At 34.8% G+C, this 22,413-nt stretch overlaps 1 protein-coding gene across 10 annotated transcripts in view; it reads right to left on the bottom strand.

Annotated features, from left to right (window-relative positions):
• RFX3 (regulatory factor X3) overlaps window positions 1-22,413 on the bottom strand; it is a 382,072-nt gene that overhangs the window by 269,864 nt on the left and 89,795 nt on the right. The window contains exon 1 of one of the 10 annotated variants that reach the window (XM_077148296.1): window positions 11,600-11,664. The exons of the other annotated variants lie outside the window; for them this stretch is intronic. The gene's annotated coding sequence lies outside the window, so the exon portion shown is untranslated. Of the gene's footprint in view, window positions 1-11,599; window positions 11,665-22,413 lie in introns of those variants that run through there. 10 annotated transcript variants of the gene reach the window in all.

Below are 22,413 nucleotides of genomic sequence, written 5' to 3'. Positions count from 1 at the left end.
TGGTTCTTATAAGCTTCATTTGAAGAGGGCCCCTAACCATATTATTCACTATGTAGCCTCAGTGCCTGAGCCAGTGCCTGACACATAATAAAGTACTCAATGAATGTTTAAGAAATGAATGAATAAACCAAGAATAAACTTCTAATGTAATGTCATGTTCTGCTATGTCATTAAGTGTGTGATGTTCATCTTAGCATTATGGTCTACCAAACCTATCAGCTTCATTAACACGGTAGATTTTCTAATATCACTGAATTAAATCAAAGTCAACAAAATAGAAACTAGTTGTTACTGACAAATTCATTCCAAGTTTTTCTCTTATTGAAACATGTTTCATCCACAATGACCATCATTACTACTTTCACTATTCTAGGTCCCTCATTCTATTTTTCCTAATAAGAACAGTCTTCTCTAATCACTTCAAGCCCAAACATAAATGTCAGCTCTTCAGAAAACAAGTGCAGAGAGCAAGTGCCCTTATATCCCACACCAAATATGGTTCTCTGTCTCACCCTCATGTCTTCTTCAAACTCTTATCAAATTTTAGAATTATTTTACTTTATTTGCATGCTGCCTTTTCAAAATTCTGTTTCCCCCACTAGAATGCAGGCTATTCAGAACTACATTTACCTCATTCACCACCAGATCCCTAACTATTATCATAGTTGCTGACATGTAGGCACAAAATATTTATGGAATAAATGGATAGATAATGATTTACGCTCACATAGGATTTCTTTTAGTTGTCCTATTTTTACAGTACAGTTACCTTTTAAGTTATCTGCCCAGCTAAAAAAGACTGCCTTTTATTGAGCAGGTTCCAGGAGCCAAATTTGTACTCTATGACCTGAATCAGCAACCACTGATTGGATCAAGGGTCAAAACCAGACACAAGGTAGCCCAAATTCTCTCTTGGGATATTTGGAACTAGGACTAAGATGTTGGTTTCTCTGCTAAGCTGGTCACATCTAATAGATTAACTAAGGACTAATGGGCTATTGCGTTTGGTCATGTGAATTAGAAAGCACTAAAAGTAAATATATAGTGTGTGAAAAAGAGATATATGGATAGAAGCAAACATAACAGATGACGAGAGTACTAGCTAAGATCTTAAAGGCTTTTCTGACTGTGGGTTCCCATTCCCTCATGAGGCTAAGCTGACCTCTGGAATTTCTAGAGTTATTTCAATATCCTTCCACATTTCTGGTTTTTGATACAGTGAAATGGATTTCTGATACTCCAGACCAAAATAATATTAAAAATAGCACAGTAAGTTCAGACCTAAATATACTCAGTCTATAAAGACTGTATAGAAGCAAAATATACCCAAAGAATATGTCAAAACTACAGGAGGTATAATATGCAAACTGAGAATTAAATTTGAGAGCATAGGTTATCAATGAAGCCCTATTATAAAGCTTCCTAGATTGTAAACTCTTAAAGCAGTCACATCTATTCCAGAGTTGTAACTGTTATTTCTAAATTCTGAGATGCTGAGCTCTGTGTATAACCTGGTCATTCCCTGGAACTTTGGGTATTGGTATCACACCTGAAACTCAGAGGTTAGTGTTCTGCAGCTATGAAAGTCAGCATTACTCCACACAAAACTGTTAGAAACACTGAAAAAAGTGATCAGATTTCAATTAGAGACGTGGATGAAGTTGATCCATATAGGACTAAGGTGAAGCACACTAAAGGGTTAAAGATGACATTGACTGTATTTTAAAACTTCAACTTCTGTGTAAGACCAAAGGAAAAGAGGTTTATTTGGTACAAAATTTATATTTCCCATAGCATACTATCTAATCTAATTTGTACAGGTTGATGTGATGCCCCAGTGTCTCCCAGAGTAATCTGGGCAGAAGAAAATAAAGTATTTGCAAAGTCCCCTCATAGGACTGGGGGAAAATGTAGAAATATTAAACATCCCCATTTGGGGAAGACCTGATATTCTCACAGTCATTGGGGACAACCAATTTGATGGACTGGGGCCCTCGATCTTAAGGCTTGCTCTTTTGAAACTTATTCCTGCAAAGGGAAGCTAAGCCTACTTATGATTATACCTAAAAGTCACCACTTTTGTTGTTCAGAGTGGCCTCTCCCTCTAAGTCAGCTGGGCAGGTGACTCACTGTCCTCCCCCACAACGTGGGGCATGACTCCCAGGGGTGTAAACCTCCCTGGCAAAGTGGGGTATGACTCCAGGGGATGAGCCTGACCCTGGCATACTGGAAGTGAGAAAGACTTCTTGACCAAAAGGGGGAAGAGAAATGAAACAAAGTTTCAATGACTGAGAGATTTCCAACAGAACTGAAAGGTCATTCTGGAGGTTATTCTTATGCAGTATATAGGTATCCCCTTTCAGTTTTTGGAATAGCTAGAGGGAAATATCTGAAACTGTTGAACTTTAATCCAATAGCCTTGATTCTTGAAGATGACTAACTATAGAGCTTTTAAGGTGTGGCCACGTGATTGTGAAAACCTTGTGACTGACACTCCCTTTATCCAGATAAATTAAAAGAAAGAAAAATAAATAAATAATGGAGGAGGTATGCAATGTTTTTTGTTTGTTTGTTTTTGGGTTTTTTTTTGTTTGCATGTTATATGGCGGGGGTCACATTTCATTCTGTTTCCCTGTGAGTATTCCCTCATTGCAGCACCATTTGCTGAATTTTTGTTTATTTGTTTTTTTTGTTCATTTCTTTGCTTGTTTGTTCATTTGGCAAGTGCATGGGTCAGGAATCAAACCTGGGTCTCTGGCATGGAGAATTCTACCACTGAACAACCCTTACACCCCCGGTATAGGTTGTTTTGAGGTGTTTTTTTTTTTTCACTTTTATTCTTATTTTTATTTTTTTGGAGTAATGAAATTGTTCAAAAATCTCTTATGATGACAAATGCACAGCTATATGATGATAATGTGGACCACTGATTGTACAGTTTGGATGATTATATGATAAGTGAATATGTAATATTTCTCAATAAAATTGCATTAAAAAACTACAGGAGGGAAAAATGTTAAATTGAGGAATCATCAAGTTTTCAATCACTATATGAGTATTAAAAAGGAGAGTTTTAATTTTTAGTGAAAGGATAAACACTACAAAGAGATAAGAATATTAATATGAAGACCAACACATCTGAAAACAAATATTTATAAAATTCCTCCAGTGAAAATTTTGCTATCACTGGACTCTTAAATCATTCAAAATACTTCATGCCTAAGTACATTGTTAAAATTAAAAATTAACAACTCTTGGATTGAGCTGATTTAAGATAAATATTCCCTTAACCTAAAAGAAGCATCAGAAAAGAGAAATGTTATGCAATTTTTGGAGTAAAAGTGAATTTGAGAAGGAAGAAAGGATAGGTAACTATCATACCCAACTGGAATTCTATAACTCAGACATACAGGGACTAGGATGTAAAAAGCAATGACCTAATAAACTTCCTAATAATTTCCTGCAAGCCAGTGGCCACAAAATGTGAATCAATTCTGGTCAACCCTGCAGCCAACTATTCCTACTTAATTTTGCAAAAAGAATTGTTAGTTGAGTAATACACATTTTTGTTAGGAAGTTAAAATGGAAATGACACAATCCCAGCAGTGTTGTTTATATCACAATTCAAAATATCCATTATTTTCTAAGAGGCAAAAGAAAATGTCAAAAGCTTTCTTGCTATAGATATATAGTTGTTTTCTGCCAAATTAATGGAAGGAAAATATTGCACTTTGAATTTGTTAATTACTGTGGATCCTTCTGCAAAGGGCTCCTGCTTGCAAAATTATGCCAGCTCTAGTTGGCACAATGCCCTAATATTTACAGATACTAGACTATAAACTCCACTGTCCTCAGGAGACATTTAATTTTTGGCATCATTCACCAGCTTACAAATCATCAGTCCTAACCACCACAGACACTCAACTGTCTGAAGTAAACAGGGCAGAAAGTTCCTACATTTCATAGGATGAACCACATTCTACTTCTCTGAAATTTTAAGACATGGACTTAGAATACAGAATGAAAAAGAATATCTGATATATATATATATATATCTTCTAGAAACTAGAGTTACCTCAACAAAATTCCGGGGCTAAAAAGACACTTCAAGGAAAGCCTGTAGGAACAAGTCAACTTCATTCAAGGGGGAACTAGGAGAAGTTTTCTCTTCAGCCAAGTGAATGGAACTATTTCCAGTATATACTGAATAGAAGCTCACACACAGATCTCATAACTCCCCATTTCCCAGAATTGGAGATAGGTGATGATTTGCCTATTTCAAAATCTGATTAAAAAAATAGCTGCAGCATTACTCAAGCCTAACCACATCTCTCCTTTTCCCCTTCTTTACAGCATTCCCTTCCTTTCCTACAGAAATCACAAGACCTATCCCTCTCTCCATGTTGGATGACATCTTTGATACACTTATTTAAAATTGGATAGAAAGGGAATAATATATAAGGGGCTACATGAAGAGTAGGCAATATTCAATGGAAAAGATCATGCTTTATATGTGATTTATTAGGGAGAAGAAGCTACTTAAAGGCACCATGATAGCCTAAACATAGAAAATAACATCCACTACTTACTATGGTTGTGGGCATTAAATCATAAATTCCTAATACCATAAGCATCAGTTTATGCTACGCCCAAAGTAAATATTTACGTAATTTGTAATTTCCTTTAAAACTCTGAAATTCCCATTTTGACCAGGACCTAATTTGAGAACGACATTTTATACATGATTATGTCCCTCAATAGCGTAATTTTTTATTTTAAAATAATTTCTGTCTTGCAGAAAATTTATAACACTAGCACTAGTATTTTTCCTAAACCATTTGAGAATAAGTGTACAGACCATTCAAATCCTATGCAACTGCAAACAAAACTTAAGAAAATACAGTAGTTGGCACATGGAGAGCAATTTGAACCATTCAGATTGCTCTCAGCATAGTTGGAGACTAGCACAGTGATATATAAAATGCTCAAAAGTAATAGAGTGAGAGTGGAGTGTTGGCGGCCAGGAAGGGATCAAAAAGGGGAATGAGGAAAGTTTGGGTCATGATGGATGTTTGTCATCTTGACTGTGGTGATATTTCACTGGTGTATAGATATGTCAAAATTTATTCAATTATAAATGTAGTTTAAGTACAGTTTATTTATGTCAATTATAACTCAATAAAATTATTAAGTTAAAAATACTAGATAAGGAAATGCTTCTCAATTTTTTGACAAATTTATTCCATAAATTCTTCTATTTAAGAAGAAATGGGTAGGGATGGATAGGAGGACAGACTTCAATTTCTCTCTTCTCCTTTCTCTCACTCCCAAATGAGGAAGCAAAGATACTATATCAAGATAGATAAATACTCCAAAGCTTTGGAATCCCAGCTGACTTATCCATATGGTCCCAATGAGTAAGGATCCTATCTTTCAGGCCCCAAGAGAACCACCTCCTAATACAAAGTCTTGCATACAGAGTTAGAGCACAGAAACACAGTTCCCCATAAAAAACTGTTTTCAAAATCAACTGAAACATGTAATACTTTAAAATCTATTTTTATGAATGGTAAATATAAAATTAGCAAACAATTTTTAAGACTTCCAAAACAATAACCCTATAAATTCCTAGTCAAAAGCACTAAAAAGACATTTGGGCTTTAAAAACTTGACACAATTTATCTATCTTAAAAAAACTGAAACTAATTCAGGAGGACAACTAGAATGTTTAAGAGTCCAGAAATCATGAAAGAAACAATAAACAAAAAAAAATGTTTTAAAAGAGAGTGAAAAGAAAATGGGGAACAAAGATTAGATGGGACAAAAAGAAACAGGAAGGTGAAGATTTAAAAGGAACCATATCTATAATCACATTAAGTATAAATGATCCAAATACTTCAATTAAAAAGCAGAGATTATTGAACTCCTAAAAGAACAGGAAATTCTTCCTAAGAGAAACTATAAGCTGCCTATAAGAAATTGACAATAGGGCGGGCCGCAGTGGCTCAGCGGGCAAGAGTGCTTGCCTGCCGTGCCGGAGGACCCCGGTTCGATTCCCGGCCCCAGCCCATGTAAAAAACAAACAAACAAACAAAATATAATAAAACAAGAAAATGTTTAAAAATGTTTCCCTTTCTTCCTCCCTTCCTTCCTTCTCTGTCTTTCCTTCCTTTCCTCCCTCTCTCTAAAAAAAAAAAAAAAAAAAAAAAAAAAAAAAAAAAAAAGAAATTGACAATAAATAGATGCAAACAGGTTGAAAATAAAAGGACAGAGAAAGAGATACCATACTAGCAATCAAAAGAAACCTGGAATGGTGATAATGTCAGAAAAAGTTGACTTCAGAAAATTACCCATGATAGAAGAGACAATTTTATAATAACAGAGAGGCCAATTCATCAAGATAATTTATTAATCCTAAATGTTTATCCTCCTAATAAAAGAGTTTCAAAATACACAAAGCAAAAACTGAAAGAAGCCAAAGTATATCATATATTTGGTAAAAAAAAAAGTCCAAATAAACTTAAAAGGATTCAAGTTGTACAAAGTATGTTCATTGCTCACAAATGACCTAATTTATTAAAAAAAACAGTAATAGATCATTGCAAAATCCTCCCAAATTTGGGAACTAATTAAGATACTTCGAAATAATCTAAAGGTCAAAGAAGAAACCAAAAGGTGAATTAGAAATTATGTTTAAATGGGTGAAAATGAAAATACACCATTTAAATATTTGTGGGGACTTTAAATAGAGGAAAATTTATAGTACTAAACATCTATCTATATTAGAAAAGAAGGTCTTAAATCAATGGCCTCAGCTTCCCTAATCTAAGAAACCATAAAAAGAAAACTAAATTAAACATAAAGTAAGCAGAAAAGAGGAAAAAACAAGCATAATAACAGAAATCAATGAAACAGAGAACAGAAAAACAAAAAGAAAAATCAATGAAACCAAAAGTTCAGCCTTTGAGCTAGTCAATAAAATTGATAAACCTCTAGACAGACTGATTACAAATAAAAAGAAAAGATTAGTAATGTCAGGAATCAGAAAACTGCAATCACTGCAGAATCTGGGAATATTACAACTTTATGCCAACAAATTTGACAACAGAAATAACCAGTTCTTCGAAAGATGCAATTTACCAAAACCCTTAGGAAGGAAGGGTTAACATGAATATACCAATATCTATTAGAGATATTCTAATTATAATTTAAAACCTTCTCACAAAGAAAACTCCAGGCCCAGAGGGCTTCACTGGTGAATTCTACCAAATATTTAAAGAAGAAACACTAACTCTATACTTTCCAAAAAATTGAAAAGGAGACTTATACTTTACTATGAGGCCAGCACTATAGGCAAAAAATGACAAAGATATTACCAAAAAAAGGAAACTATAGACCAATATCCATCAGGAACATCAATGAAAAATTATTTTAAAAAATTAAATCAAACACATTCATAAAGAATAATATGCCATGGCCAAGGAAGGCCTTTCTAAGGATTTGAAGACTTGATCAATTTAGGACTCCATGGCTGATTTAAATGTAATTATAATATTATAAAACTAAAAAAGCAAAACCTTATGCTCATTTACATAAGGCACCAAAAAAAGTATCTGACAAAATCCAAACTTCCTTTCTAATAAAAACTCTCAGGAAAGTAATAATAAAAGGGAACTTAACCTGATAATGGGGATTTATGAAAAACCTACAGCTAATATCATACTTAATGGTGATAAATAATGCTTTCCCTCTGATCAGGAACCAGACAGGGATGTCTACTTTCATCACTTCTCTCCAATAATGCTCTGGAGGATCAGTCAGTGCAGTTAGGCAAGACAATAAAATAAAAGGTACCCAGATTGTAAAGGAAGAAATAAATCTATTTGCAAACAACATGATCCTGTAAGTAGAAAAATAGACAGAATCTATGAAATAGCTACAAAAAAATAATATGTGAATTTAACAAGGTTTTGGGGAAAAGATCAATACTTTAAAAGTCAATTCTAGGTCTATTAACAACTAAAATTTAAAGTTACAATTAAAAAAATAATGTTGTTTATAATAGCATGAACAAATATGAAATGCTTCAGGATAAATCTAACAAAAGATTGTGAAACCTACAAATCTTACAAAACTTTTCTGAGAGCTACTAAAGACCTAACTAAGTTTAAAGGTTTAACTTGTTTATGAATTAGATGATTCAGTATAGTTAAGATGTCAGTTCTTCCCAAATTGATCTAAAGATTTGACAACAATCCACATCCAAATCCCAACAGGCTTTCTTGTAGAAACTGACAAGTTGATTCTACAATTAAGATGAAAATGCAGAAGACCTATAATAGTAAAACAACTTTGAATAAGGAGAAAAGAGGACTAATATTACCTGATTTCTGAAGATATTATAAAGCTGTAATAATCAAATTATCTGGATAAAGACAGACAAACACACCAATGGAACAAAAAAAAAAGTGCTGAAATCAACCCACACATGAATGAATGAAAAATTTTCAACAAAGGTGCCAAGGCAATTTAGTGGTAAAAAAAAAAGATAGTCTTTTTAACAAATATGATATTCTTTTTTGATCTATACATATACATATACATATACATATACATATACATATACAAAGACTAACTCAAAATGGATTATAGGGCACGGATTAACAATTCCAAAACTACTTTACATGTATACAGGGATTGAACAAATAAGTAAATAGAAAGTGTATGGTGGGACCCAGGCTTCTTACTGTTAGAGAGGGAAGTTACAGATGAGCAATGAACCATGTTAGAATGAACCATGTGGTACTGCATTAGAATAGGAGACACCAGCATGAATGCACATTTAGCTTAGTATAGTTGCAAATGGAAAATCATACATATGGGGTATGCAGTAGTAATTATATAAATACATGGATTAGTGTGCATAAATGTATTTTCTAGTTTTGTCTGCTGAAAGAACCTAGATGCACTGATACCTTAGTAGCATCATTGTGCATATGCAGTACCCAGATTCTGGTTTCCAAATATCATACTCCAATAAAAAGAACAAGGGCTCTTTCATAAAATGGTTGATTGCAGGGCTGAAAGGCACAGAAAATATGAGTCTCAAGCATCTTACACTGTCAGAAAAAGGAAGTGCTCAAGCAGTGTACCTGGTTGTTCATTTTGCTTGGAAGGAGAACTGGCCAGAGGTGTGTTTGTATACTGACTTATGGGCTGTTGCTAATGGCTTGGCTGAGTGATCAGGGACTGGGAAAGAGCATGATTGGAAAATTGGTGACAAAAAGGTCTGGGAAGTAGTATGTGGATAAACCTTTCTGAGTGGGCTAAAAACATGAAGATATTTGTGTTCCATGTGAATGTGCATCAGAGGGTGACTTCAGCAGAGGAAAGTTTTAATGATCAAGTGGATAAGATGACCCATTCTGTGGCTACCAGTCAGCCTCCTTCCCCAGCAATTCCTTTCATCGCCCAATGGGCTCATAAACAAAGTGGTCACAGTGCTAGGGATGGAGGTTATGCATGGGCTGAGCAACATGGACTTCTACTTACCAAGGTGGATCTGGCTACAGCCATTGCTGAGTGTCCAATCCACCAGAAGCAAAGACCCAAACTCAGCCCCCAATATGGCACCATTCCCCGAGATGATCAGCTGGCTACATGGCAGCAGGTTGATTACATTGGACTTGATGAAATATACCAATGAGGGAGAAGAGACAAATCTTCCTTACCTAAGATTTTCAAACAATTTATGAAGATACCCCTCTATATGGGATAGAGTTTAATTCCATCCTCCATTCTTGAACATGAGCTATACTAACTTGTTTCCAAAGAACAGAATATGGCAAGGGGGACAAAAGATTAGCTTTACAATAGGGAAACATGGCAAACATTATCTTGGCGAGGAGATCAAGGTTAGCAACACCAGTGAATAGCCATGTTCATCATAGTATGAATCTTTAACATGATGAGATAAACGGGCACTTACCCAAAAAACCACCCCATTCTAAATTAAGAGAAAAACAGCAGACATACCCAAATTGAAGGACATTCTATAAAATATCTGAACAGTACCCCTCGAGACTATTAAAGTCATAAAAAAAAAGAAGGAAAGATTGGGAAACTGTCACAAAACACAGGAGACTATGGGGGCACAATGTCTAAATGAATGTGGTTTCCTAGATTGAATTCTAGAAAGGAGCATGGACATTGGTAAAAACACTTGCGAAATACAAATAAAGTTTGGAATTTATTTAATAGTAATTCATGAAGGTTACTTACTAAATTTGACAAATGTACAGTACTTATTTAAAATAAGCATTAAAAAAATAAAATAACCATTAACAATAGGAGAAAATGGATGATGAGTATATGGGAACTGTCTGTACTATCCTTGCAGCTTTTCTGAGAATCTTAAGTTATTCCAATGCAAAAAGTTTTTTATAAGAAGTGGATTATATACCTAAATCTAAACGTTAAAACTCTACTAAAACAAAGTATTTTGACCTTGAGTTTGGGAAAGATTTTTTAGATTTAACACCAACAACACAGTCCAGAAAAGGAAAAAACTGATAAACTGGACTTCATCAAAATTTAAAAACTTGTGTTCTTTTAAAGGCACTATTAAGAGAAGCTATAGACTAGAAGAAAATTCCTGCAAAGCTCATATCCAATGAAGTAGTGATATCCACAGTGTATAAAGAACTCAAAACTCAATAATAAGAAAACAAATTAAAGATGTGCAAAGCATCTGAATAGACACTTCACCAGAGGAGATATATAGATGGCAAATTAGTACATGAAGAGATGGTCAACATCATTAACTATTTGGGACAATCAAGTTAAAACCACAAAGGCATAACCCCACATTCCCATTAGAATAGTTAAAATTTAAAAGGCTGACCATTCAAGCATACTAAGGATGTAGAGGAACTAGAACTCTTATATACTGATGGTGGGAATGTAAAATGATGCAACCAGTTTGAAAAATAATTCCTTAAAAAGTAAACATATACCTACCATATGATTATTCCACTCCTAAGAATTTACCCAAGAGAAAAAAAAAAGTATAAGTTCATAAAAAGTCTTCAAAACCAATGGTCACAGGTGCTTTAAATATAAAAGTCAATAACTAGACACAACACAATTATTCATTAATAGGTGAATGAATAAAATTGTGGTATACACAAGCAATGGAATATTGCCTATCAATAAATAGGAAAGAACTATTTTACATGTTAACAAGTTTAGATGAATCTCAAAATAATTATGTTGAATGAAAGAAGTCAGACAAAAATGAATGTATACAGTATGATTTCATTTATATAATGTTCTAAGAAATATAAACTAATACAATGACAGAAAACATAAGTGGTTACAAAGAAAGGGGGCACAGAGAGGTCATAGTTTGTGGGGGAGAGGCATGAGAATATAAAGGATGCTAAGGGGTGGTAGTATATTCACTATCTTGATTGTGATGGTTTCATACATATAAATACATAAAAATTATCAAATTATACATTTTTAATGTCATTTACTGTATGTCAAATATTTCTAAACAAAGCTGTTTAAAAAAAGAAAAAGAAAACGTCAACAAAACCTGGGACATCCTTAACCTGGATATAAGAAGACTCAAAAGAGGAATGCTGGTTTCTGGCTGACAGCTGACAGCACTGCAAGTGAAAGACCAATTAGAATTAATCTATATGGCTTCAAGAGAAAACTAGTACCAAAGCAGTATGAATTAAAAGGAAACGGCGTCAACTACACAGTGTTCTGACAATTGAGCTGTCCAAACATGAAATGTGTAGTAAAGTTTTCTTTTTGTACAGTAAAGCTTTCTCCTTATTCATAGAAAGAGTTTAAGCAGAGAACTCATCACCTGTTAGCAAGGTAATAGAAGAAATTCCTATTTGGGATAGGAGACAGGATTTCCTGATCTCTAACAGCAGTATTTAGAGGAATAGAAAAAAATACTTTCTACTCAGGGAGAAACTTACTTAATCATATAATCATGGACTTTAAAGCTAACCAATCGAAACACTCTGGTTTAAATATGTGGAACCACATGAACAAGGTCAAAGAACACATTTGTCTATTTTCAGCGGGGTTATCTTTCATATAGGGAAAGCAATAAAGAAATCTTCACAGATAAAGCGTGTGTATTTTTCTTTTTGTTTTTCAAAGAGTAAATTATTAAAAAGTTCTTGAGGGTAGGGTACATTATTAATTTTTACTATGCAATTCTAAGTTAAGCCCTTAGAATTCAATAGTTGATAATAATAGCTACCATTAAAAGTATCTACTAGAAGTCCAGAAATTTAAGCAAGGCATTTTGAACACATGAACTTTACAACACTGCAAAATAGCTACTGGCCCCATTTTACAGATGAAAAATCTTATGCTGACAGATGTTAAAGATATCTTTAGTTGAAGTCAAATCAGTCTGTCTCTGAAATCCAATGATATAAGATTGCCTCTTAGTTGACTGAAGAAAAGAGGGTGTGTGGGTGGTTGTGTGGGTAGGCAAACTGATAAGCACTGCATGCAGTCTCTTTCTGCCATCTCTTAACAATTTCCCACAAACCTGCCCAATTTATTTTTCCAAATACAAACTTTCTCATGGTTCTCATTCAACATGGTGGATAGGACACTTCCTGCCTACTATTTCAGCATCATTTCCAGTTACTTCTCCTATATATTCCAAAAAAAAAAGTATTTGCAAGTCCTTAAAAATATATAATGCATTTGAATTTGTTGTACTTCCCCTTATTTTTGACCTGGTAAACGAATTTTAATCATCAGACTCAGTTTAAATATCACCTCCTCTGTTTTAGGATTCTATGATCCTAAATTTCAGCCTCAATTATAAATACTGTTCTTTTGACATTTAGACCATTCTATTAAATTCTGATAATTATTTGTTTGTTCCTGCAAAAAACATCTCCTCAAAGTTCCAAGCCCAAGACCTGATACATGAGAAAGGTTCAATAAATGTTTATTAAATAAACAAAGAAATAGATATATTAATCAGGATCAGAAATTAAACATGACTAAGGAAAATTTAAGGGATTTTAGAGGGCTATATAAAATAAATAGTACTATATATGACAGACACATACTAGTTGCCTCAATGACAACATATATTAAACCTTGTTAATTCTATATGATTTGATCCTAAATTATGTCTTAAAACTGAAGCAACTACTATTTTCTAGACTACTTGATTGAGCAGTAATGATTTGAGATGTTAAAAATTTACTCAAAAGTAAGTGTAGGTAAACAGCTATTGAAAATCTCTCCCTAGAGATCCAATGAAAAAAATTTTTTTTGAATTTTTCAGAACTCTGGAAGAAGATATACAAGGACGTACAAATGTCAAATTGAAGAGTAAGAATACTATCAGATAGGAGACCTCCATACTGGAGTGGCCAGTCCTCTCCCCTCCTCCTCACTTGGTCTCATACACAGCACTGAAAGGGCATAGAAACAGCAGTCAGGATACCTCCCACTGGAGACACAGAATATAAATTCTCTCACAGTAATGACACAGACTCTCACTGTTTGGAGACCTGGGGTATGGGAGAGAACATTTCAAGTACAGGTCAGTGAGGGATAAAGAATCTGAGAAAACATGGACAGAGTCCATAGCTCCCTCTCTGGGTCTGAAAGCCCTTCCCCCAACCCTGAGGTAAATAGCAGCAGGTAGAGTTATTCCTACTGGGAGGCTGGTCAAAGACTGGGTCAGCTGGGAGAGTACTCTGCAAAAAATAAAGTGGGGAACACAGCCCCACTTGAGCCAGATTTTGGCCACAAAAGAGGGGGGTAGGGCACAAGATGCCTGCATTCCCAGCTCTGTCCAGACAGGTGTAACCAGGGCTATAAGGCAAATAGCGTCTAAGGACAATTACATTATCCCACAGGGCCATCTGCTGGGCACACCAGAAACTGCAAGGGAACTGAAGGGCTTTTTCAGAGAATCTTCAGAAAAATATGTTAGACCCATTGGATATTGTGTCTAGACCCCCTGGCTTGGGAACAAACCACTGTTTTGACTTAAGAATAAAGGCAACACAACTGTTAAAGCAGTGCCCTAAAACAAACCCAGGTCTTGTGGGCCGGCAACAAACAGAGCACCACTGCATCCTAGCAGACTTATTTTTAATACACACAGAAACCTTGCTGTGGTGCCCAATGCCTAACTCCCATCCCTGAGGTAGGCTACAGTGGGCATCTGGTTTTGGGGGGAGTCCAGGGGCAGAGCCAATTTGACAAGTGACTAGCGAGAGAGATGAACAAATAGACAACAAAGCCAACCAACAAAAAACCCTAGGCAAAAGAGAGAAAATGACCTCCAGAATAAATTAAGCAAGAAAACCAGATGTCTAAATATCAGTAGAAAATCATGACTCATATCAGGAAGCATGACAATATGGCCCAACCAAAGGAACAAATTAACACCTCAACTGAGGAGGAGTTGAAACAACTAACCAAAGATGTTCAAATAAATCCTGGAAATCAATCCAATGAGTTGAAGGGAAATGCGGATAAAGAGATAAAGGATGAAAAAAGAAGACATAGGACATCCACACAGAAGAACGTGAAGGCTTGAAAAAGAAATGGCAGAACTTATGGGAATGAAAGGCACAACAGAAGAGATGAAAAACACAATGAAGTCATACAATGACAGATATGAAGAGGTAGAAGAAAGGATTAGGAGCTAGAAGACAGGACATCTGAAATCCTACATGCCAATGAATGGAAAAATATGAGCAGGGTCACAGGGAATTGAATGACAACATGAAGCACATAAATATGTATGTTATGAGTGGCCCAGAAGGAGAAGAGAAAGGAAAAGGGACAGAAAGAATAATGGAAGAAATTATCACAGAAAATTTCCCAACTCAGGAAAGATGTAAAATTATAGATCCAAGAATACAGCACACCCCAAACAGAATAAATCTAAATAGGCCCACTTTAAGACATTTACTAATCAGATTGACAAATGTCAAAGACAAAGAAAATTCTGAAAGCAGCAGAAGAAAAGCAATTCATCACATACAAAGGAAATATGATTTCTCAATGGAAACCATGGAGGTGAGAAGGCAGTGGTGTGACATATTTAAGATACTGAAAAGAGAAAAATTGCCAACCAAGAATTCTATATTCAGCAAAACTGTCCTTCAAAAATGAGGGAGAGTTTAAAATATTTACAGATAAGCAGACACTGAGGCCATGAACAAGGGTCTACTCTATAAGAAATATCAAAGGGAGCACTACTGGCAGATAGGAAAAGACAGGAAAAAGAGGTTTGGAAAAGAGTATAGAATGAAATTTAGAAGTAAGGGTAATGAATAGGGAAAAGAGAGAAAAATAAAATTAAAATATGACAATCTAAAAGACAAAATGGATGAAGAAAGTACTGCCTTTACAGTAATAACATTAAATATTAATGGATAAAACTCCCTAATCAAAAGACATAGTCTGGCGGAATGGGTCAAAAAACAGGATCCTTCTATGTGCTGTCTACAAGAGACTCACTTAAGACCCAAGGACAGAAACAGGTTGAAAGTGAAAAACTAGAAAAAGATTTCATGCAAACAACAACCAGAAAAGAGTGGGGGTAACTATACTAGCATCAAAATAATTAGAGTAAATATAAAGCCATTAAAAGAAATAGAGGACACTACATAGTAATAAAAGGGGCAATATAGCAGGAAGACATAACAAACATAAATATCTATGCACCAGGCCAGAGTGCCCCAAAATACTTGAGGTAAGTACTGATGACACTGAAGGAAGAAGTAGACACTTCTACAATAACAGTTGGAGACTTCAATACACCATGCTCATCAGTGGACAGAAAATCTAGATAGGGGATCAATAAGGACATGGAAATCTTGAATAATACAGTAAACGATCTAGACTTAACAGACATTTACAGAACATTGCACCCAACAACAGCATGATACAATTTTTTCTTGAGTGCTCATGGATCATTCTCCAGGATAGACCACATTTTGGAGCACAAAAAAAGCATCAATAAATATTAAAAGATCAAAATTATACAAAGTACTTTCTCAGATTACATTTAAGAAAGATTTAGTAACAATCCTACTCAAACTCTTCAAAAAATTTGAAGAGGAGAGAAAGCTACATAACTCATTTTATGAAGCTAACATCACCCTAATACCAAAGCCATGCAAAGATACCACAAGAAAGAAAATTACATACTAATTTTTAATGAATATAGATGCAAAAATCATCAACAAAATACTTGCAAATCGAATCCAGCAGCACAGTAAAATAATTATACACCATGACCGAGTAGGATTTATTCTAGGGATACAAGGGTGGTTTGGCACAAGATAATCAGTTAATGTAATATACCACATCAATAAATTAAACAAGAAAAACCATGTGATAATCTCAATTGATGCAGAAAAGGCATTTGAAAATTCAACAACCTTTCTTGATGAAAACTAACTTCAAAGGCTAGGAACAGAAGGGAACTTTCTCAACATAATAAAAGCCATATATGAAAACCGTACTGCTAACATCATACTCAATGAGGAAAAACTGAAAGCTTTCCCTCTAAGATCAGGAACAAGACAAGGATACCCATTATCACCATTCAACATTATTCAACATAGTGCTAGAAGTTCTAGCTAGACCATTTAGGAAAAAAAAAGAAATAAAAGGTATCCAAATTGGATATGAAGAAGTAAAACTTTCACTGTTGCAGATGACATGATCATATAGGTAGAAAGTCCTGAAACATCTACAACAAAAATCCTAGAGCCAATAAACCGGTACAGCAAAGTGGCAGGATACAAGATCAATGTGCAAACACCAGTGTTTCTATAAACCAGCAATATACTACCTGAGGAGGAAATTAAGAAAGATATTCCATTTTCAATAGCAACTAAAAGAATCAAATATTTAGGAATAAATTTAAACAAAGCCATAAAAGATATATACTCAGAAAACTATAAAATAGTGCTAAAAGAAATCAAGGAAGACCTAAATACATGGAAGAACATACCATGTTCATGTATTAGAAGACTAAATATAGTTAAGATGTCAGGTCTACCCAAATTGATTTATAGATTTAATGCAATGCCAATTAAAATCCCAACAACTTACTTTGCAGAAGTAGAAACATTAGTAATCAAATTTATTTGGAAGGGCAGAGTGCTCCAAATAGCTAAAAATATTTTACAAAAGAAAAATGAAGTGGGAGGTCTCATACTACCTGACTTTGAAGCATACTACCAACAGTGGTCAAAATAGCATGGTACTGGCACAAAGATAGAAGTACTGACCAGTGGAATCAAACAGAGTATGCAGAGGTGGATCCTCTCTTCTACAACCAATTGATTTTTGATTGATTTTTGATAACTCAACTGGGACAGAGCAGCCTCTTCAACAAATACGGATATATGGATATATATATATATATATCCATATATATATATATATGGATATATATATATATACACACACACACACACACACATATATATATATATATAGGATATCCATATCCAAATGAGTGAAAGAGGACCCCCATCTCACACCTTACGCAAAAATTAACTCAAAATGGATCAAAGAACTAAACATTAGAGCTAAGATGATAAAACATATAAGAAAATATAGGGAAACACCTTAAAGATCTTGTGATAGAAGGCAGTTTCCTAGAATCCACACCCAAAAAGTACAAGCAATGAAAGAAGAAACAGATAAATGGGATAAATGGGATCTCCTCAAAATTAAACACTTTTGTGCATCAAAGGACTTGAAAGTAAAAAGGCAGCCTATGCAATGGAGACAATACTTGGAAACCATGTATCAGATGAGGGCTTAATATCCAGAAAATTTAAAAATATCCTACAACTCAACAACAAAAAGACAAATGACCCAATTTAAAAAATGGGTAAAAGACATGTACACACAATTTTCCAAAGAGGAAATATAAATGGTTCAAAAATATATGAAAAGATGCTCAACTCACTTGAGATTAGGGAAATGCAAATCAAAACCACAATAAGATACCATTTCACACCTACTAGAATGGCCATTTCCAAAAAAATAAAACTAAAATTGCTGGAGAAGATATGGAGAAATAGGCACATTCATTCACTGTTGGTGGGAATGTAGAATGGTGCAACTGCTCTTCTGGAAGGCAATTTGGCAGTTCCTCAGGAAGCTAAATATAGAACTGCTGCTGTGTGATCCAGCAATCTCATTCCCAGATATATATTCTGAAGAACTGAAAGCAGGGATACAAATCAACATTTGCACATTGATATTTATGGCAGCATTATTCATGATTGCCAACAGAGGGAAACAATCCAAATGTCCATCAACAGAAGAGTGGATAAACAAACTGCAGTATATACGTATGATGGACTATTATGCAGCTGTAAAATGGTATAAAGTCATGACACATGCAACAACATGGATGAACCTGAAGGACATTATGTTGAACAAAATTAGCCAGAAGAACAGAACAAATACAGTATGGTCTCACTAATATGAACTAACTATAATGAACTAATTCTGAGAGTTAAAGTTGAGAATACAGGTTATCAAGAGTTAGAAAAAGGGTAGAGTTTAGGCACTTCATGCTGAAGGAATATAAAATGTTCAACAGAGCCTGATTGCAAAGATCTAGAAGTGGATAGCACAATACTGAGTGATTGTACAATACTGTAAGTATATTAAACAAAGCTGTGTGTGAAGGTGGTTGAAAGAGGAAGGCTGGCAACATGTATGACCACAGAAAGAAAGATAAAGGATAAAAACTAGGACCGTATAACAGAGAAACCTAGAGTGGGCAATGATGGTAATTAAATGTACAAATATAAGACAGTTTTTACTTGAGGGAGAACAATCGAAGGTCACTATTGTAAGGTGTTAAAAGGGGAATGGTATATGGAAAAAATACAATTAATACAAAATAGGGTATATGGCTAACAGTAACACTGTAGTGTTGTTTCATTAATTATACCAAGTGAAATATACCAAAGCTGAATGTCAATAATGAGGGATGTAATGGGGAGGGGAGTATAGGATTCTCATTGTTGTTCTTTTTCCTTTCTCCTTTTCTTCTCTCTTTGTGGAAGAAATGGAAATAGCTTCTGGTGATGAATGTATAGCTATGCGATTATAACTTAGGGATAACTGTGTGATTATACCACAGAGAAATAGAATGGTGCAGCCCGTCTAGAGGCAATGTGGTGGTTCCATGGGAGACTAAATATAGGGTTGACACATGATCGTGTAACCCCGTTAGAAGTCAAAGTCTTGGAAGAACTGACAGTAGGGACATGAATAGGTATTTGCATACTGGTGTTTATGGCAGCATTTTTCATACAATGGATGGAGGTGGCTTAAGGGTACATTGACTGATTAATGGAAGGGCAAAATGTGGTGTATACATACCACAGAATAATGAGCCACTGCAGGAAGGAATGAAGTCCAGTGGCATGCAACTACGGGAATGAACCTTGGGGACATTCTATTGAGTAAAATAAACCAGAAAAACATGGACAAGTAATGTGTGGTCTCATTAACATAAGCTAAATATAATGAGCAAACTCTGAGAATCGAATTCCAGTGCATAGGTTATTGGAGAGAGGAAGTGGGCAGAGATTGGGCAACTGATGATTAAGGAGTACAGAATGCTCAAAAATGGCTCCATTGTAAAAGTTCCTAGATTGTAATCTCTTACAGCAAACACATCTATTCCTGAGTTTTAATTGTCATTTCTAAATTCTAGGGTGCTGTACTCTTTGTCTATAACCTGGTAGCTCCCTGGAACACTGGGTATCTGTGTGACACGTGAGACTCAGAATTAGAGTTCTGCAGTTTTGAATGCCAGTATTACTTCATACAGTAACCGTTAAAGAAGCTGAAATAGAGACCAGACTCCAATTAGAGATATATATGTAATGGACCTGGTAAGGATTCAGGTAAATCAGAATAGAGGGTAAATGATGATACTGCCTGTATTTTAAAATTTCAACCTGTGTGGAAGACCAAAGGAAGAGATGCTTATTTGGCCTAAAATTTAAAATTTCTGTAGCACACTAATATAACCTGTCTGGTCAGTTTAGACCTAAAATCTAGAATATGGAATTAGATCTTATTATTCTGTACAATGAGATCTTATTATTCTGTGCAGGTTAGTGTAATACTCAAATATATTCCAGAGTATTTGGGGCAGAAAATAAGAACCTTGCAAAGTCCCCTTGAGGGACTCAGGGAAAATGTGGATCTACTAAACTTCTGCACAAGGGGAAATCCTAATATTCTCTTGGGCATTAAGGACTCCCAATTTAATAAGCCAACCTCTCAATCTTGACACTTGCCTTTAAAAAACTTATTTCTGCAATAGCAAAGCTAGGCCTGCATGTTATTATGTCACCCCCAGTGAGCCTCTTTTGTTGCTCAGGTGCGGCCTCTCTCTTTAAGCCAATTCTGAAAATAAACTCATTATCCTCCCCCCTACGTGGAAAATGTCTCCCAGGGGTTTAAGTCTCCCTGGCATTGTGGGACATGACTCCCAGGGATGAGCCTGGCCCTGGTATCTTGCGATTGAGAATGACCAAAATGGGGAAAAGAAATGGAATACAATAAAGGTTCAGTGGCTCAGAGATTTCAAATGCCATTGAGAGGTCATTCTGGAGGCTATTCTTATCCAGCTTAGCCAGATATTTCAAACTATCACAGTATGCCATGCCCCAACAGACAGTATTCCTGAAAACCTGACGGAATGCTCAGGGCTCTAAGTCTCTATAAAGGTTTTTCTTAGTAAGTTTATTTTCTCAGAAACTTAAGGCTTCTGGATTAATCATAGGCCAAATAAATCCTGAAACCCAAAGATACTAGGCTTTCCAAGAACAGCAACCAGATTCATTTCTCTAACCCAGAAGGTCAATACCCATTTCCAGCATGAAGAAGTTAAAATGGTCATTGCTCAGGCAGCCCTGAAGATTGAGAGCAATACCAAATGAAAGGAAGGAGGTATAACTGAAAACTTAGGATTTAACAAATGATTGTGACTACTAACTCATTATATAGATATTCCTTTTTAGAGTCTAATGTTTTAGAATAGCCAGAAGGAAATACCTGAAGCTGCTGAAATGTAATCCAGTAGCCCTGATCTTTAGTAATGATTATGTAACTATACTGCAAAAAGAAAACAGTCAGTTGCCCATGTTTATATGGATCTACTTCAGATGTTTTATTTTGTTTCATTGATATATATGTATTTGTCAATACTACACTGTCTTAGTTCATCTACCTTTACTGCAAGTCTTAAAATTAGGTAGATTACAATACTAGTGGTCAGTAAGCAGGAGGGGTAAGGAGTATGGGATGTTTGTGATTTTCTTTGTTCTTCTAATTTCATTTTTTGGAGTAATGCAAGTGTTCTAAAAATGAATGGTGATTGTGAACCACTGATAGTATACTTTGGATGGACTGCATGGTATGTGACAGTATCTCAAAATTACATTTTAAAAAAAAAGGGTCATATGTAATTTGATGCAAAAAATAATTCTCAAGATTATAAAATGGTTGGAAACCAAGAGATCTGTGAACTGACTCTGATTACTTGTTCAAGAAGAACACCAGAAGAATAACCTTTTTGTAACCTCCTCCCACAAACAAAACTATTCACAGATTTTACTGCTTTAAGACATAACCTTGTTTGGTGCTCTCCTTCTGTAGATAATATTAGATATCAAAAAAAAACTCCCACGATTTAAAATTTCAAGCTCCTTTCTTCCTCAATTCGTTATGACTTTTAATTAAAACATTTTTATGCCTGGCCAATGTATGTTTGATAAGATTACTAAAATCAATCATAATATAACTGGAGTAATTTATGGTAGAGTTTGGTTTGAGGTCTGCTTTTCTCTTTTTATTCTCTTGCCCAGAGCTGACATGGAAATAACTTGGGTTTCTGCTGTTTATGTTAAAATCAGGCTAGAAACAATTCTTTTTTAAAAAATGCAAAATAAGATTGAATTTTAAAAAAAGTAAAAAAGCTTTGAGAACCGCTCTCAGCTAATGGAAAAATTATTTTAATTACATGAGAAATGTTCTAAAGCAATCCACTGGGTGAAAACAAAGCATGACTTATTTGTTGAGGAAAATGCCTTCCCTGAAGAAGTGTTCACATGTTCAGAAGTCCTCAGTCTATGAAATTAATGCTTTATACATGAAGGTTTAAAAAAAAGTTCACACCTTGGTAATTCTCTTCTAAAATGCTGCCTCATTATAGCAATAACATTTTGATTTATGCTACAAATGATTCCTTTCTGAAGAACTAAAATGCATTTTTAAAAAATACAGGAAAAAATTGAAGTATTCTATAAAGTAAATAAAGTATTCAAATAGTCT

This window comes from Tamandua tetradactyla, chromosome 2 (assembly GCF_023851605.1).
Source record: "Tamandua tetradactyla isolate mTamTet1 chromosome 2, mTamTet1.pri, whole genome shotgun sequence".
In the NCBI taxonomy this organism is placed as follows: domain Eukaryota; kingdom Metazoa; phylum Chordata; class Mammalia; order Pilosa; family Myrmecophagidae; genus Tamandua; species Tamandua tetradactyla.
Note: the sequence above shows the minus strand (reverse complement) of the source record. Positions and strands in the feature narration are given on the sequence as shown.